The sequence below is a fragment of the Lolium rigidum genome, chromosome 7 (assembly GCF_022539505.1).
Source record: "Lolium rigidum isolate FL_2022 chromosome 7, APGP_CSIRO_Lrig_0.1, whole genome shotgun sequence".
Lineage (NCBI taxonomy): Eukaryota > Viridiplantae > Streptophyta > Magnoliopsida > Poales > Poaceae > Lolium > Lolium rigidum.
The window spans coordinates 113,463,566-113,479,692 of NC_061514.1; positions in this window are offsets into that span (position 1 = coordinate 113,463,566).

Genomic DNA, 16,127 nt, shown 5'->3' on the forward strand with positions numbered 1-16,127 from the left:
CGGCTTTTGGAGGTTGACGATGCGTCTCCGGAGTAGTGTGCCACACAGGGGGTGGACGTATGGCGCGCAACATCTGCCAAAGGGAGCTCTTCACCGACATTTCTACACCAGTTCCTGTCGAAGCCATGCCTCTCACCTGCCGACCTCTAGGCACAATGGGTGCGAGGTACGTCGGCTTAGACAGTCATGGAGATGAAACGTCCCCGGAGGCTTCTTGCTACGGCGGTGTCGCTGCCCTGCTGCCCTGAGCCCGTTGCCTCGCCATTCTTGGTTGGAGGCTAGGCTTGGCGAGGCCAAATGTCTCTGTGTTTGTGGTTTGTAGAGAGCACCTCCTTACCAAGTTGTAGTTGTTTGGCGAGGACGGTCGTGTGTGTATAGGTCGTATGTGTGTGTCCCTCCTTCTAGAGGTTGTACCCCGATGTTTTCTTCCTGTTCAATGAAATGAAACGCAAAATCTCTTGCGTTTTCTCGAAAAGATATCTTGCAAAAAAAAATCACCTGGTCACCATCCTACGAGTGATTTCTTTAGGGAAAATTCCGTTGAGCTCCTCCACCTTTCGAGTAACGTGATGCATGAACTCCGGGTGTTTGAATTATCAAGTCTCCACGACTCCGCCAGGTCGACAACATATATAAAGCTTACAACGGTCATCTCAAGAACTTCGTAGTCTATACTGCAGGGAGTGCAGGATCACCCTTCGGAAACTAGATATGATTAAAGATGTTACCAATCATGCATGGTTCGTGCCAGTTTATAAAAAGAATTCAAACATCCAATTAAAATAGTATGAGATTTATGTTTTAGACGAAATAATTTGCACGGCTTTATATATTACACCGAAGGCCCAAACAGCCTAGTGCTGACAAATGGAGCATGGGCTACATGTACATGTCGCCCAGTATTTTAACAAACGTATTAAAATTTTCAAAAAAAAAACTGAAATTTGTGTACCAATACATAAAGATGATCTCTATGATGTGTAAACATTTGTTGAAAATGCACTCTAACTTTCAGCTGCACGAAATTCACAATAATGTGGCAATAAGTAGGCATTCAAGATCGATTTTGATTTTCTTATGTCTTTTTTTGTGTAGGTCACAAATGAAACATAATTTCTTAAAATTTTATATGTACATGATAAACACATATGTTTTTTTATATTCTGTTCTTCAAATCTTTTGCGGCTTATGCCATATGCCAAACCATTCGAAAAAGATCGGTTTCTAAATGAGCGAGATGCAAAGGTATCTGTAAGTGTACTTTTGTTGACTGCCAAAACCCACCGGCGGGCAGCGGCCTTGTCAACACCGTAGAGCCGGAAAGAGCCTAGAGCTGCGGCTGGCTGAGACCCCTCCGAGCGACGGCCCGCAATGCTCTTCTGGTCACACGCGGCGATGCGAAGTGCAAGGGCGTGCCACCTGACCTATACCTGGCCAGGAAGGTGATGGGGATGCCTCGCTTAGTTTCCTGCAGGGCATACATGTAAACGTTAAATACGAGCCTCGATCGGCTCTCAGGTTATCCCGTGAATCGGCTCAAAGAGCCGATCCACCCATGATTCGTACGGGGTGCACGAATACTTGGTGGTCCTGCTTGATCAAGATAAAGCTAATGAGATCTACGACGATTTAGGGTTTTCACCGCATAATCGGATCATCCTACTCCAGGTTGGGCCTCGCGGCCACACACGGTGCTCGTAAGCCGATCCTAAACAAGGCCTAAAAACCAACATGAAGTTGATCCTCGGAACATCCTGTTTAGGACTTGCGAACGCCACCCTACGTGCCACCGGATCCTCCCCCCCTTTGTAAGGCCTAACTATTGCAGATATTAAACTAATCCTTGTAGAACAAGGAGCAATCGTAACGGATCAGATCTACTAAACAATGATCAAGCGGGGTGCCGCCCCCACACCCGAGATAGGCGTGAGGGCGGCTAGATATGCGAGGGTTGCACTACGTAAGCATGCTTAAACGAAGAACAATGCTAACCCTAACACATCTATGATAACTACGTTGCTCGCCATCAAAAGCGCTTCGATACGAGCAACGCATGAACAACGTGGGGCTTGTGCTGCCTAGATCGCAAGATGCGATCTAGGCAGCATGTCGCTTACCTGATAGAAACCCTCGAGACGAAGGAGTTGGCGATGCGCCGAGATTGGTTTGTTTTGGGGTTGAACGTGAGTTGTTGTTTATTCCAAAAACCCTAGGTACATATTTATAGTCCAGCGGACTTTCTAATGTGGGCGTGCACTAAACCGTGCACGAGATAAACTCTAACTTTTAATCTAGATACAATCTACCATAATTAAAGATACACGGGCAACTTAGCCCAAATTCTCCGTGCAAGGCCGCTTCATAGATCTCTCATGTGTAATCTTTCAAGCCCATCTTGATCGCGGCCCACCTCCTGATTTAGCCAAAATCTGGTGATAACACATGCCCCCCTGGTTTTGGTAATGATAATTTCAAAACCACTCGTTTTTTCCTCGCAGGGGTCGTGTCACGGCAGAGCAGAACTGTCGCAGCATGCTTCATCATGACGACTTGCCTTCCCAACTTCTCTGCACGATTTGACAGTTTTGGCACCATGTCCTCGAGAACTGCTCGAAACTTAAAAACCCCCACCTCCTTTTATTTAACCGCATCGAACAGTTCTCCTCTTCACCCCTTGCGCATTAGCACTCCAAAAAACCCTCCCCTGCAACCATGTCCTCCTCCTCTTCCTCTTCTTCTTCGTCGGATCTTTCCCACGTGTCCTCTCCCATCCGAGAGTCGACGCCCTCGTGGGGTACGCAAGCGGCGTACGACATCCTCGCCCCAACGAAGTGGGACAAAGAGGACCATGACTCCTCCGTCGAGGTCCGAGGATGACAAATCCCAAACCGACGGGGAGAGCGACCTCCGCTTCCTTGCTGACGAGGAAGCGGTGGAGGAGAGCGAAGACGACCGCCTCTCCTGGGCAGACTTCACCACCTCTGAGGAGGTGAAGGAGGAGGAAGAGGAGGAGGAGGATGAAGACAGCTCCTCCGACGAGCCGCCGGCCAAACGCCGCCATCTCCGGCCTGGGAACTTCAGCGACGTCGACAGTGACGACGACGCCGACGAAGAGGATGAAGACGACGAAGGTCCTGTCGGCGGCCGCTGGAGCAGCGATGACGAGCCGGCAGGGAGCAGCGCCGGCAGTGGCGATGACGGCGACGACGACGACGAGGGCAGCAGCGGCCCCTAGATAGGGTCTTACTATAGGGCTAGCAGTAGCAGACGGGGTAATGCATCCCCCTGGTATTTCCTTTTGAGAGCAATCAGCTCTTCTATGTAAGAAATCTGGCCTATTAATGAAGAAATTCCCCAACTCGATTTTGCCGATTCCCTTTCGTTCTGATTCTGCCGATTGCCAAACTGGACAATGCCCAACAAACCGATGGCATTGCATCGGTCTCTCACGATAGATTTCGAGATAGATCCACCCGGACCCAAACTCCTTGCCAAACAAGGCCAAGCCCTGATCGCGCAAATCCCATGAGTTGTAAATGCAGATCTCTCAAGATGGCATGTTGAAGTTAGCGGCAAAACTCTTGAAATAATGTCAGGTCTCCTTTAAATTTCAGACCTTCTTCCGCCGCATTATCCTCTCCGAATTCTGCTCGCTCAGCTCCAGCAGCTTCCTTCTGCAATAATCACTGTCTTTTGAACGAGCTGTCACGAAGAGTGAGCCAACTTCGACAGAGTTGGTTAAACCTCGAGGGCGAGCTCCCCCCCGAGCCTCAGCCAAGGCGAGGATAAAGAATGGATCATCACCATTGATATTTCGGGGCGGGCTCAGCCTTGTCCAAGAGAGCTATCCTGCAGGGTCACCAGCCGATCACCTCCCTTCCGTCGAGAGTCCATACAGCCGATCAGCAGGTTATGATAATTTTGCAATATAAGCACCATTCTTCAGGCAACTTGTGGTGCAGAGTTTAGCCGATTCCAACGAAATCGGCTCCCCGGAGCAGAGAATCTTCAAGGTGAGCTGCCCCCCGGGCCTTAGTCGGGCGAGAATAGCAGCGAGCTGATCACGTCGATCATCCTTGATTTCCAACTCGCAACGCCGTATCAACCGATTCAACAAAATCGGTTCTTTAGAGTGAGGAAATTCCAGGGCGAGCCGCTCTCCCCCGCGCTTCTTAAGTCCAAACCTTGCGCCTTGCTGATCAGGTCAGCTCATCATCTTTGGCAGGCTGAAGCAACTTCTGGTGAGAACGTCTTCGCATTATCACCAGATTTTATCACCAGAATGCTTTGCGTTCCAGTCCCGCAATACAACCAGTACTTGATGCCCTCCAGATTCTGGGCGCAACATCTCTTGGAGGGAACTAGCCCCTTGCTCCATTGATTCTTAAGTCGATGTCTGCGCATCGGCTATTCTTGAAAATTTTCGCATTTTTTCGGCCGATTTGTGTATCGGCCCCCACACTCCAATATCCATCATCAAAGGATGAGACTCTTCTACTGCATATCCTCGTGTTTTATCCTGCATATCCTCGTGTTTTATCCACTTGGGCGCCCCCCCGAGCCGATTCTGTCAAAAGAATTGATGATATCGGCTCTGTTGGAATCATGTGTTGAACCCAGGCAGTATGGATGGTGAGGATATTCACGGCCGATTACTGGAATCGGCCTCCACGTTGTTTGCTTGGTGAAGGTTTTGTAATGTTCCTTCATAGACCCTTGGGGCCGATCACACGGATCAGCCTCGCCAAGTTGCACATCGCTTGGCTTCAACTACATGGTCAGGCCAGTGGATAAAACTAGCTTAACCCTTCCCTTTGTCACATCGATGCGCTCGCGATCGTCCAAGTTGATGCCCGAGAGGGGTTCTTGGCCCTGCTGCTTCCCATGCGTTCATGCCGCCCGTTGAAACTTCGGCCGAGTCATCGGCCTGGACGACCTCTACCTCATCACCATCCCACTGTATTATGCATTGGTGCATCGTGGAGGGAATGCAGCAGTTGGCGTGGATCCAATCCCTTCCCAGCAACACAGCATAACTGCTCGTGCTATCAACAATGAAGAACGTCGTAGGGATAGTTTTTCTTCCTACGGTCAGATCTACGTTCAGAACTCCTTGTGCCTCAGACGCTTGGCCGTTGAAGTCGCTCAACGTTACGTTAGTCTTGATTAGATCCGAACTCGAGCGTCCCAGCCGACGTAGCATAGAGTACGGCATGATGTTAATCGCCGCTCCGGTGTCCACCAAGCATCTTATTTACAGGCCTCCCATCGATATATCCTCGTAAGTACAGGGCCTTCAGATGCCTGTAGCTCCTTTCCCGTGGCTTCTCAAAGATAACCGGCCGTGGACCGCAGTCAAGTTGTGCCACGGATGTCTCATCTAATCCTAGAGCACTGAACTCCGAAGGGAGGATAAACACCATATTTGTGCCAGCCGATGTTTCATCATCGGCTTTTCTCTGTTCGGGGCGCCACTCTTTTCTTTGTGGCTGACCTTCCTTGTCCAGGGTTCGCAGAATTTTGGCGGCCAGATCAGGCCGTGCCTTCCTTAGCGTGCGCAGGTATAATCTTTCAGCTTCTTCCAACCCACGCAGACGCTGAACTCTTCGCTTCTGGGAACGGCTGAGCCCATCAGGGCACCACCTGGGCTGATGATATTTGTATTCTTCACCACCGTCCTCTAGCTCCTCGAGATCTTCCACCTGAGTGAACTCAGCATGCTTGTTCCGAGGCGGGAAAGGCCCTAGACGGCTGAACACAGATACGTTAGCGGCACCCTTCTTCCTTTGTTTGCATTCTGGGCAGTCCTCGATTGTTGGCAATCGGCTCATTCCTGAGTCCCAGCAATGTTTGAAGAATGTGCAGTCCCAGTGCCTATCCATGTCAACCTGCCCCCTTGGCCTTCCTTCGGCGCGACGATCGTACCCGCCGTTGCTTCTACCATGTTGGCGGTACCTTCCGACCTCGGCATCAGACTGAAAATTCCTTTCGTCATCTACGTCGTAGCGCCGACGTCGGTCGTGGTGTTGCTCGTATTTGTTGAGGAGGTGATTGGAGAGTGGACGTTGATACCGCATGCCTCTTATTCCCTCCCTTGCCAGGTACCGCCTGTCCTCATCTTGGGGTTGGTCGCGCGGATCGGCTCCCTCTTCATCCTTGCCACGGGAGTGGCTGCTTTCTGTTTTCTCTTTGTCATGGCGGCTTGCAGACCCTGCCATATTGACACCAAAGGAAAACTTTGGCTGACCTATGGATTGGCTGAGATCCACCGTGTCGACACCGGGCCCCGGATGTGGGTCTCTACCGAGCTTGATATCGTGCGGCCGGGTCTTCTCAGAGGAGCCGATGAGTTCGGCTCCAAGGGTTGCCTTGATCCCGTCATGTTTCCTTCTGAGCTCCTTGGGCAGATCCCCATGCTTCAGCGACCTGGTGCGCTCCTCTGACGGGGTGGAGAGATCTATCCCATCGAGTGCGCCTTCGGGCGTGGAACCCCTCCCCCTGACGCCATGGGAGTGGGTTCGGTGGGAAGAGCCGATGAGTTCGACTTCGAGGATGGCTTTGATCTCATCGCACGTGATCGGCGTGCCGCCCGCCATCTCGGATGTAGATGGCGATGTGGTTGATGTAGACGTTTGTCCCACCGGCGTGCCGGAATGTGTTGATCGCCAAAACCCACCGGCGGGCAGCGGCCTTGTCAACACCGTAGAGCCGGGAAGAGCCTAGAGCTGCGGCCGGCCGAGACCCCTCCGAGCGACGGCCCGCAATGCTCTTCCGGTCACACGCGGCGATGCGAAGTGCAAGGGCGTGCCACCCGACCTATACCCGGCCAGGAAGGTGATGGGGATGCCTCGCTTAGTTTTCCGCAGGGCATACATGTAAACGTTAAATACGAGCCTCGATCGGCTCTCGAGGTTATCCCGTGAATCGGCTCAAAGAGCCGATCCACCCATGATTCGTACGGGGTGCACGAATACTTGGTGGTCCTGCTTGATCAAGATAAAGCTAATGATATCTACGACGATTTAGGGTTTTCACCGCATAATCGGATCATCCTACTCCAGGTTGGGCCTCGCGGCCACGCACGGTGCTCGTAAGCCGATCCTAAACAAGGCCTAAAAACCAACATGAAGTTGATCCTCGGAACATCCTGTTTAGGACTTGCGAACGCCACCCTACGTGCCACTGGATCCTCCCCCCCTTTGTAAGGTCTAACTATTGCAGATATTAAACTAATCCTTGTAGAACAAGGAGCAATCGTAACGGATCAGATCTACTAAACAATGATCAAGCGGGGTGCCGCCCCCACACCTGAGATAGGCGTGAGGGCGGCTAGATATGCGAGGGTTGCACTACGTAAGCATGCTTAAACGAAGAACAATGCTAACCCTAACACATCTATGATAACTACGTTGCTCGCCATCAAAAGCGCTTCAGTACGAGCAACGCATGAACAACGTGGGGCTTGTGCTGCCTAGATCGCAAGATGCGATCTAGGCAGCATGTCGCTTACCTGATAGAAACCCTCGAGACGAAGGAGTTGGCGATGCGCCGAGATTGGTTTGTTTTGGGGTTGAACGTGGGTTGTTGTTTATTCCAAAAACCCTAGGTACATATTTATAGTCCAGCGGACTTTCTAATGTGGGCGTGCACTAAACCGTGCACGAGATAAACTCTAACTTTTAATCTAGATACAATCTACCATAATTAAAGATACACGGGCAACTTAGCCCAAATTCTCCGTGCAAGGCCGCTTCATAGATCTCTCATGTGTAATCTTTCAAGCCCATCTTGATCGCGGCCCACCTCCTGATTTAGCCAAAATCTGGTGATAACAACTTTGCCCCTATGTTTGTTTTTGGTAATTGATGACAATTTCGATGGATTAATATTTTCATTGAGTTTTTGTGTGAATGAATACTCCATAATTTTTGGTTGAAGACCATATGTTGGATTCATCAAGATATGTGATGTCAAGAGAGAAGCTTAGGCTCGAAGTCAGTGTCACAATCCTCCAAAGCTCATGAGTTGAGCTATTAGTGACCAAGACCTAGAGCATGCAATCACCGAAAGTGTTCCGGCTTGAATAAAACATGAGCATCGTTATCAAGGTCAAGCGGAATGCGGGTAATTCTCTCGCTCTCTTATGGTGTCGGGTCACGATGTGAAAAGAGAGAGAGGAAGAGCTCACGGAGTTCAAAAGAGCGCTCGACGACGGAGCTCGGAAAAGTGCGACAAGGTATATTCTCCTATTTTCGGTTTTTCTTGAGTATACTATAGGACCCAACAATATTAAGACGGGGTCAGACGCGGCCACGTCGATCCCATCCCGCGCCCAGGCCGCTCGCTCCATCGGATCGCCCGGCCGCGCTTGCTTTTTCCGCACACGCACGACCCTGCTGCCGCCTCCTTCCTCGATCCCCCACGCCCGTCTCCCTCTCCGCATCACACGCATCCGCGCGCGCCTCCGTTTTTTTCCCGCTCGGCCGCTCGCCTACGCCACGCTGGCCCACGCCTCTCTCGCCTCGCTGCCCGCTCTTCTCTCTCACGCGCCAGGCCGCCGATGCTGGTTCCAGCAAGTTCGGCCGATATGACCGGGGTCACGGTCGGTCGTGCCGCGATTTTAACCGGCTCTGGGCCCGGTTATACCGGCCGTGCCGCGATCTTAACCCCAACAGCTAGTTTTGCTATGCAAGGCAACTGCAGATTTCTGGATTATTACCTTTGCCATTCTATTGGATCCATATTTCATTCAGAAGGTCTCAAGAACTCCATTACTATTATTTACATTAAATCTTTGATCCCTTGAATTTTACCTGATGTTTTTTTAGAGTTGATCCGTGCATCTTGAAGATCTCATCATCCTGTCTCTTTCAACCACACATATTTTAATTTGAGCCATTGTACCAACTTTTCTCTCCGATCTTGTCACTCTTGGAGGTTGAGGACTCTTAGGCGGCATCGGTCGCCGGAAGCGATCAAAATTTGTACGGGATCGAAAGCCTCCCTAAGGTATTCACATAGTGGAAAAGGGTTCCTACTTCGTGGAAGGAGCTCACGGAGAAGAAGGTGAGCCTTGGTGGTGTTCGATGTCATTCGTGGTGCACAACACGTAATATCAAGAGAGAAAACTAACACACATTAAGAATTAAAATCATAGATCATCTTAGATTAATCTCATATTCATACTAGGGTTTCTCCACCCCCAAGAACTAGTAGGACTACTCACACATGGAGACAATCAAGAACATCATCATAATCTTATGGAGGAAACTAAAGGAATGAAACGAATTTGAATACAAATCCGCAATAGCAATCAAGATTACAACCATGGTTGGAGGATGATGATGGTGAAGGTGCAGCGGTTGATGATGATCAAGGGGATGATGCATTGTCCTCCGAGGATACGCGTAGCAGCCCGGATCTTGTCTTCTTCAAGTTCCTTCTTGAGATCTGATCGGGGGCGGTGTTTCTCTGTTTCGCGGAGCTGTGTGTGTCTGATCGCTGATCAGCCTATGGAAGGTGAAAGTATTTGACAAAGTGGTGCTTCTGGAGGGCGGACGGTACGGGCGGGCTTTGCCCGTACCGATGCCTATGAAAGCTACTGGAAGTTGTCCTCGCATTGTCCTTTCGCCCAGGTGCATGATTAAGTGCAAACATGATTTCTATCACGTCAAAATGCAAAAAAATAACAGTTTTCATTGATATTTCATTGACTTATTATTTTGAGATCCTGTGTAGACAAGTATAAAAGGGCACGGTAGCGCGATAAAATACAAAAATCTTACCACTACTCAATGATATCTTGATAAAATAACGATGCAAAAAACATGCTAAAAATGCACTCATCATATGACCATCTAATATCATGTACGAAGGACACTGTCGTTGCGTGTTCGAAAAGTCTCCGGTGAGGCGTGCCTCAAGGAGAGGAGAGAGAGAGAGGAGGGGCCATAGGACGAGGAGTCAGCGGGACGGGGTCATACGAGTTACCTAGCTTCAACCCTCGCAGCGGTGTCAAGATCCTACGTGTTACTATAATTCGTTATAAGGCAACAAGTGCACGATTACAATGAGTTGTGTCTTGCCCTAAAGGTTCCCGAGATCCTGCTTATAAAGATACCAAGATCTAGGGTTTACATGCATGAGTCCAGGCCGGGCTCTATTAGCTCTGACCTGATTAGTACAATCTACTATACAAGGAAGGTTCCGGTTTGGATCCGGCTCATGATGACCATGCCGATTCGGCTAGATCTCCTGTACGTGGACTCTCCGTCTTGAAATAATCAGCAACTGGGCCGCCCAGATATGCCATAGGCCCACTCACCATCTGTGGGTTACCCGGGCTTGCCGGAATCGGACAATGTCGATGACATACCTATGAAGTATATCTACAACAGACACATATGACTACTTAATATAATTCATGTATAAATATATTTCTCTGGATATTAGTTCCTACATTTCAAAATAGTTTACCGCCAAACGTCTCTAACCAAGGCTTTATGTACAAAAATAAAATTGGTCATTAATAGCACAAAAATATATAATGACACTATTAGTAATTTTTTTTTTGTATCCGTGTATTTAGGTGAAAATAAACCAGTGAAACATTATATATTTTTATTTTTGGTTGGGCCTTTTGTCCTTTACTTGTCTCACTGACATGGCCCATGCTTTTTCGAGAGAGACTTGGCCCATGTTACGTATATTGTTTGCATGGGCAGTTGATAAGTTGATGTTGGATCGGTGCTCTCTTTTTTATTCTCATTTCACTTCATTTGTTGGGGGGATAACCCCCGGTTTGCCAAAGGCATGCTAAATCGGATGGTTTGAGCCATCAAGATACCGGTTTAATGTTCGTACCGGAACTTAGAGATAAGAATTTAGCCAAGTGAGGCTAAGCCGGTATCCCCAAGAGGGGTATGCCGGAACCGGATAAGAAGATACCGGGCCACCGGAAGGAAGAGCGAGGTCGGCGGGGACTGGTCAAAGATTCTCTCCAGAGCTAGAAGACAAAGATGAGCTAAGCAAAGTAACTTTAGACGAAGGGCCGACGATAAAGAGAAGGATGACGGTCAAAGAAGCCGGAGGACGTCGGCATCACCGATTAAAGAGAACTCCGGTGTCATCTATGATTAAAGTAGCTTTATAAAGTAGTTTGTCTAGTCAAAGATGCCATTAGGGTTTCTTGCCCTGTAAGCCACCTCTCCCCTATATAAGGAGATGGGGCAGCCCTTCTTACGGGCAGACGCACAAAGAGAGCTAGGTCTAGAAGAACTTGTACTGAGAAACTTGTAACCTGTTGAGATCAGTAAAGAAGATGATCTAGAGCGAGTTCTTCCTTATGTCTTTCTTCTTCAACCTCTAGCCTTGGCTAAGTTCTTGAGGAAACCATCCGGAAGTTCATCCCATCTAATCACAAACCCTCCCCGAATCCTCTTGCGTCCATTCGGCCCCAACTTAAGCCATCCTATGGCATCCGTCCGTTCACCACGACGACGGTTGGCGCCCACCGTGGGGCATGAAGTGGCGCATGCTTCGGAATACATATTCGGGCGGGCATCCTCGAGGTCGCCGGCGAGCGGACGGTGTACTGCGCTCGTCCGAGCTTCTACTCCATCGACTTCATCAACGACAACGCGGGCTGCTTCGCCAACGGCGGCATCTTCCCCAAGAACGGCCGCATCATCGAGTTCGGCAGCCACCGCGTCTACTTCGGCACCGTCCCCGTGCGCCGGCGCCTCTCGCCGGTGCTGGTAGCACCGGACCCGCCAAGGTGGCTCCGTGCTGGCCGCGCCGCCGGCGGCGTCGAGGTGATGATGGGCGGCGCCGCCGGCGCGGGCAAGGAGGCCGCGGACGAAGTTGCTGGTCGTGCGGCTGCGACCCGTGCGGCCAAGCCACCGCTGGAGCGCGACACCGGCGCACCGGGAGCGTCTTCCGCACCACCGGCAACACCTCTCCAGGCGGCGATGAACGTGCTGGCGACGCCCATCGCGCAGAACATCGACCTGGCAACGGCTCAGGCGGAGCTGGAGGCGCAGCGCCAGAAGATACTCGAGAGCGGCAAGGACGTCGTCAGGGCGCAGCGCGAGCTGAACCTAACCGTACGTGAGTATAACGCTTCCCATGGCTTTGCTTCGGTAGCGCTCATGCTGCTAGGATACCAGAAAACCGGCTTAAGGCTCGCAATCTAGATCAGGATTTGCGTAAGGAAGTTCTTACCGGCAAGAGTACCTCTGCATCTGCTAGCATTGTAGAGAAACCTAAGTACAGTAGCCCGGATAAAACCATAAAAGCTGCTAAGGCTGCTGTAGATCTGTGTGACTCGCTTACCGGAGAGGCTCTGGCAAAGCAACAAGAGCGTGTCAGAGAGCTGCTAGATACTGTAGAGCAGCAGAACGCTGAGCAGCTGGCTAAGCTCAACAAGGCTATAGCCTCGAAATCCGCGCGTTCAACAAAGAATGCCGGAAGCAAGTCCCATGGGCAGGCATCGTCCCCTCATCCGGACGAGAAGAAGAGAAAAAGAAGTGAACGCACGGCAGATGATCGTGTACGATCCGGTCCTTGCCGGTAAACAACAATCCGGGCAACACGATGCCGGTAGAAAAAGCCAAGGGGCAGAGCGAGGCTACGCCAAGGAAGGCTATGCCGGAAACAATCATGCCGGTAGACACGAAACCGGGCAAAACTATCCGGCTGCAAGGGCAGCGTATGATGATGAGGAGATGCCTCCACCAAGGTACCGGCAGGCAAGGGCCGCGGCACCAGAGCATTACGATGAAGCTGATTCAACAAGACTCACCGCTTACCGGAAACCTTTGGGAGAGCGGTTGGGAGAAAGAAACTTGCCGGAACGGGATGCGAGGCACCGTCTGGACAGATTGTACACTGTCCGAAATGATTGAGGCGAGAGGGTCCTCCGGGTCCAAAATGCTTTGGCCCAAGGATCATGAAAGAACCACCACCGGTTCGCAACTTTCGGTTGCCCCGTGACACCAAAACATACGATGGCACCACTAAGCCGGAAGACTGGCTCGCGGATTACGTGACCGCGGTATACGTTGCTGGTGGCGGAGGAGTCATAGCTGGAGGAGGAAACCGACGTTGGGCCGTGAGAATCGTGCCGACATTCCTGGTAGGACCGGCGAGAATCTGGCTAAACAACTTGCCGGAAGGAAGCATAAATGGCTAGTTGGACTTTGAGGAAGCTTTTGTGAGCAACTTCAGCAGCACCTACAGAAGGCCAAACAGGCCTCAGCAGCTCGCTTTGTGCGTGCGGCGCCCGCGAGGAAACAGACCGGGATTACCTGACCCGGTGGAACTCCACCAGAAATTCTTGTGAAGGAGTGATAGAGGCACAGGCCATCGCTTGGTTCAACCAAGGATGTCGGCGAGGTTCGCCTTTGTGGCAAAGGCTGCAGAGGAACATGCCAACAACGTTGGCGGAGATGATGCGTGTGGCGGATAACTACGCGTTGGGAGACCCAATGCAACCGGCGATACAAGCCGAGCCGGAACAATCAAACCCGCCTCGGCAGCAATACCGGGACAACCGGAACAACAAAAGGAGGGAAGATTTCCCGGATCGAAGGTATGGCTCGCAGCAAGTTGCTGCTTGTGCGGGAAAACTACGATGCCGGCGGCAGCCAGAGGCAAAGAACCGGATCGCAGCCATGGGCTGGTCCTAAGAAACAGTGGGTCGAAAAGAAACCCTGGGGCCAGAAAAAGAACTGGCAAGAACCCGCGAAATACACCATGGAAGCCGCCATGGCTCAACCTTGCCGGTGGCACACGCCGAATCCGGTGGCACACTTGACAAAAGATTGTACCTGGACCAAGTACTTGATGCAAAAGGGGGCGGTAAAAGACACCCAAGGACAAGGGGGCAATGCTATGATGCCACCACCGGACATGCCGCGTCAGCAGCAGCTACCACCACCACCACCGCTTACCGGGGCAAACGCCTTGCCGGTACACCCTCAGCAAAACAGGCAGCAGTATCAGCAAGTCAATCAGGTGGGAGAAGGCTACGGCCAACCACCTCCACCGACACCCTTGGGCCGGAACGTTTATAAGGACCCAGATGTGTGCTTGTGTCGTGTTTGTCATCGAGCCAACGGACAAGCAAAGCCTGCGCCGTCGTTCCATGGAGGTGAACGCGGTGATGCCGGCGGTGCCAAAATACATGCCATGGGCAGATCAGGAACTCTCGTGGTCATACCGGGATCACCCTAAAATCATGCCGAACCCGGGTGGCTACGCTCTCGTGGTGGACCCAATCATGAAAGGGCCCACGACTCGCGTCAAGTTCAGCAAGATGCTGATAGACAATGGGAGCAGCATAAACATAATGTACAAGCACACCATGCATACGCTGGGCATAACAGAAAATATGCTTCAGCCAACGCACACGACGTTCCATGGAATCGTTCCGGGTTTGTCCTGCGCACCGGTTGGAAAAGTCCGGGTGGATGTATCGTTTGGAGGACGTGACAATTGCCGGGTTGAAAACCTTGAGTTCGAGGTGGTGGACTTAGATAGTCCGTACCATGCATTGCTGGGGAGACCGCACGCGGCGGCCTTCATGGCCTCGACCCACACGGCGTATCTTAAGATGAAGATGCCGGCACCTCGTGGACCCTTGACTGTGGTGGGAAACTACAAAATCTCACTTGGAAACGAGCATCTGCCGGATCGAACCTAGCGGAATCACCGGTGATCGCGGAGGAAAAAGAAGGATGCAAACCGCGGTTGCGCCGGCTCGATCCTCACGGTTGAGCTTAGCGGCAATGAGTGCAAGTCCGAGCGCTCCGGCGTTCAAACCGACGAAGGAAACAAAGGACATCGTCGTTGGACCCGGCTTTCCCTGAGCGTACCGTTCGTATCGGTGCCGGTCTCAGTGAGGCATAGGAAAGCGCGCTCGTCAGCTTCCTCCGTGAGAATCGGAATATCTTTGCCTGGTCTATTGATGACTTGGTAGGTGTTCCGAGGGAGCTGGCTGAGCACTCTCTAAACGTTCGGAAGGATGCCAAGCCGGTGCGACAACCATTGCGCCGGTTCGCTGAAGATAGGAGGAAGATCATTGGAGAAGAGGTGACGAAGATGCTAGTTGCCGGTTTCATTGTGGAAGTCACGCATACTGAGTGGCTAGCCAATCCGGTGATGGTTGAAAAGAAGAAAGATGAGAACCTGGAGGCAAAAGCTCCAAAGGTGTGGCGCATGTGCATCGACTACACCAACCTCAACAAGGCTTGCCCAAGAGATCCTTTTCCTTTACCGCGGATCGATCAAGTGATTGATTCCACTCGCTGGGTGTGAGTTGTTGTCTTTCCTGGATGCGTACTCCGGTTTCCACCAAATCCCCTTGAAAAAGGAAGATCAAATAAAAACTGCGTTCATTACCCCGCACGGGACTTACTGCTATATCACTATGCCTTTTGGTTTGCGCAACGCTGGTGCAACGTACCAGCGCTGTATGCAAAAATGCTTGTTTGATCAAATCGGAAAGAATGTGCAGGTGTATGTGGATGACATCGTGATAAAAACTAAGGTAAAAGATACCCTAATCGATGATATCCGGCAAACGTTGATAACCTAAGAAGGTTCCGGATGAAACTCAATCCGGCAAAATGTACTTTCGGTGTCCCTGCCGGCAAGCTGCTGGGTTTCCTTGTCTCAAGCCGAGGCATTGAGGTCAATCCGGTAAAGATCCGGGCAATTGAGAGAATGACGATACCGCAAGATCTGAAGGACATACAAAAATTCACCGGAAGCTTAGCATCGCTAAGCCGGTTCATAAGCAGGTTAGGAGAAAAGGCCTTGCCAGTGTATGCTCTAATGAGAAAATCCGATAAATTCGTCTGGACCCCTCAGGCGGACGCAGCGTTCAAGGAGCTGAAAACGATGTTAGCTACCGCGCCAATATTGGCCTCGCCATTGGAAAGAGAACCAATGTTGCTATACATCGCATCAACCAACCGGGTCGTGAGTGTTGTTGTGGTAGTAGAAAGAGAAGAGGAAGGAAAAACCGTCCAGAGGCCGGTATACTACCTGAGCGAGGTGCTCTCCCTCTCAAAGCAAAACTACCCGCACTTCCAGAAAATGACCTATGGCGTGTTTATGGCCGC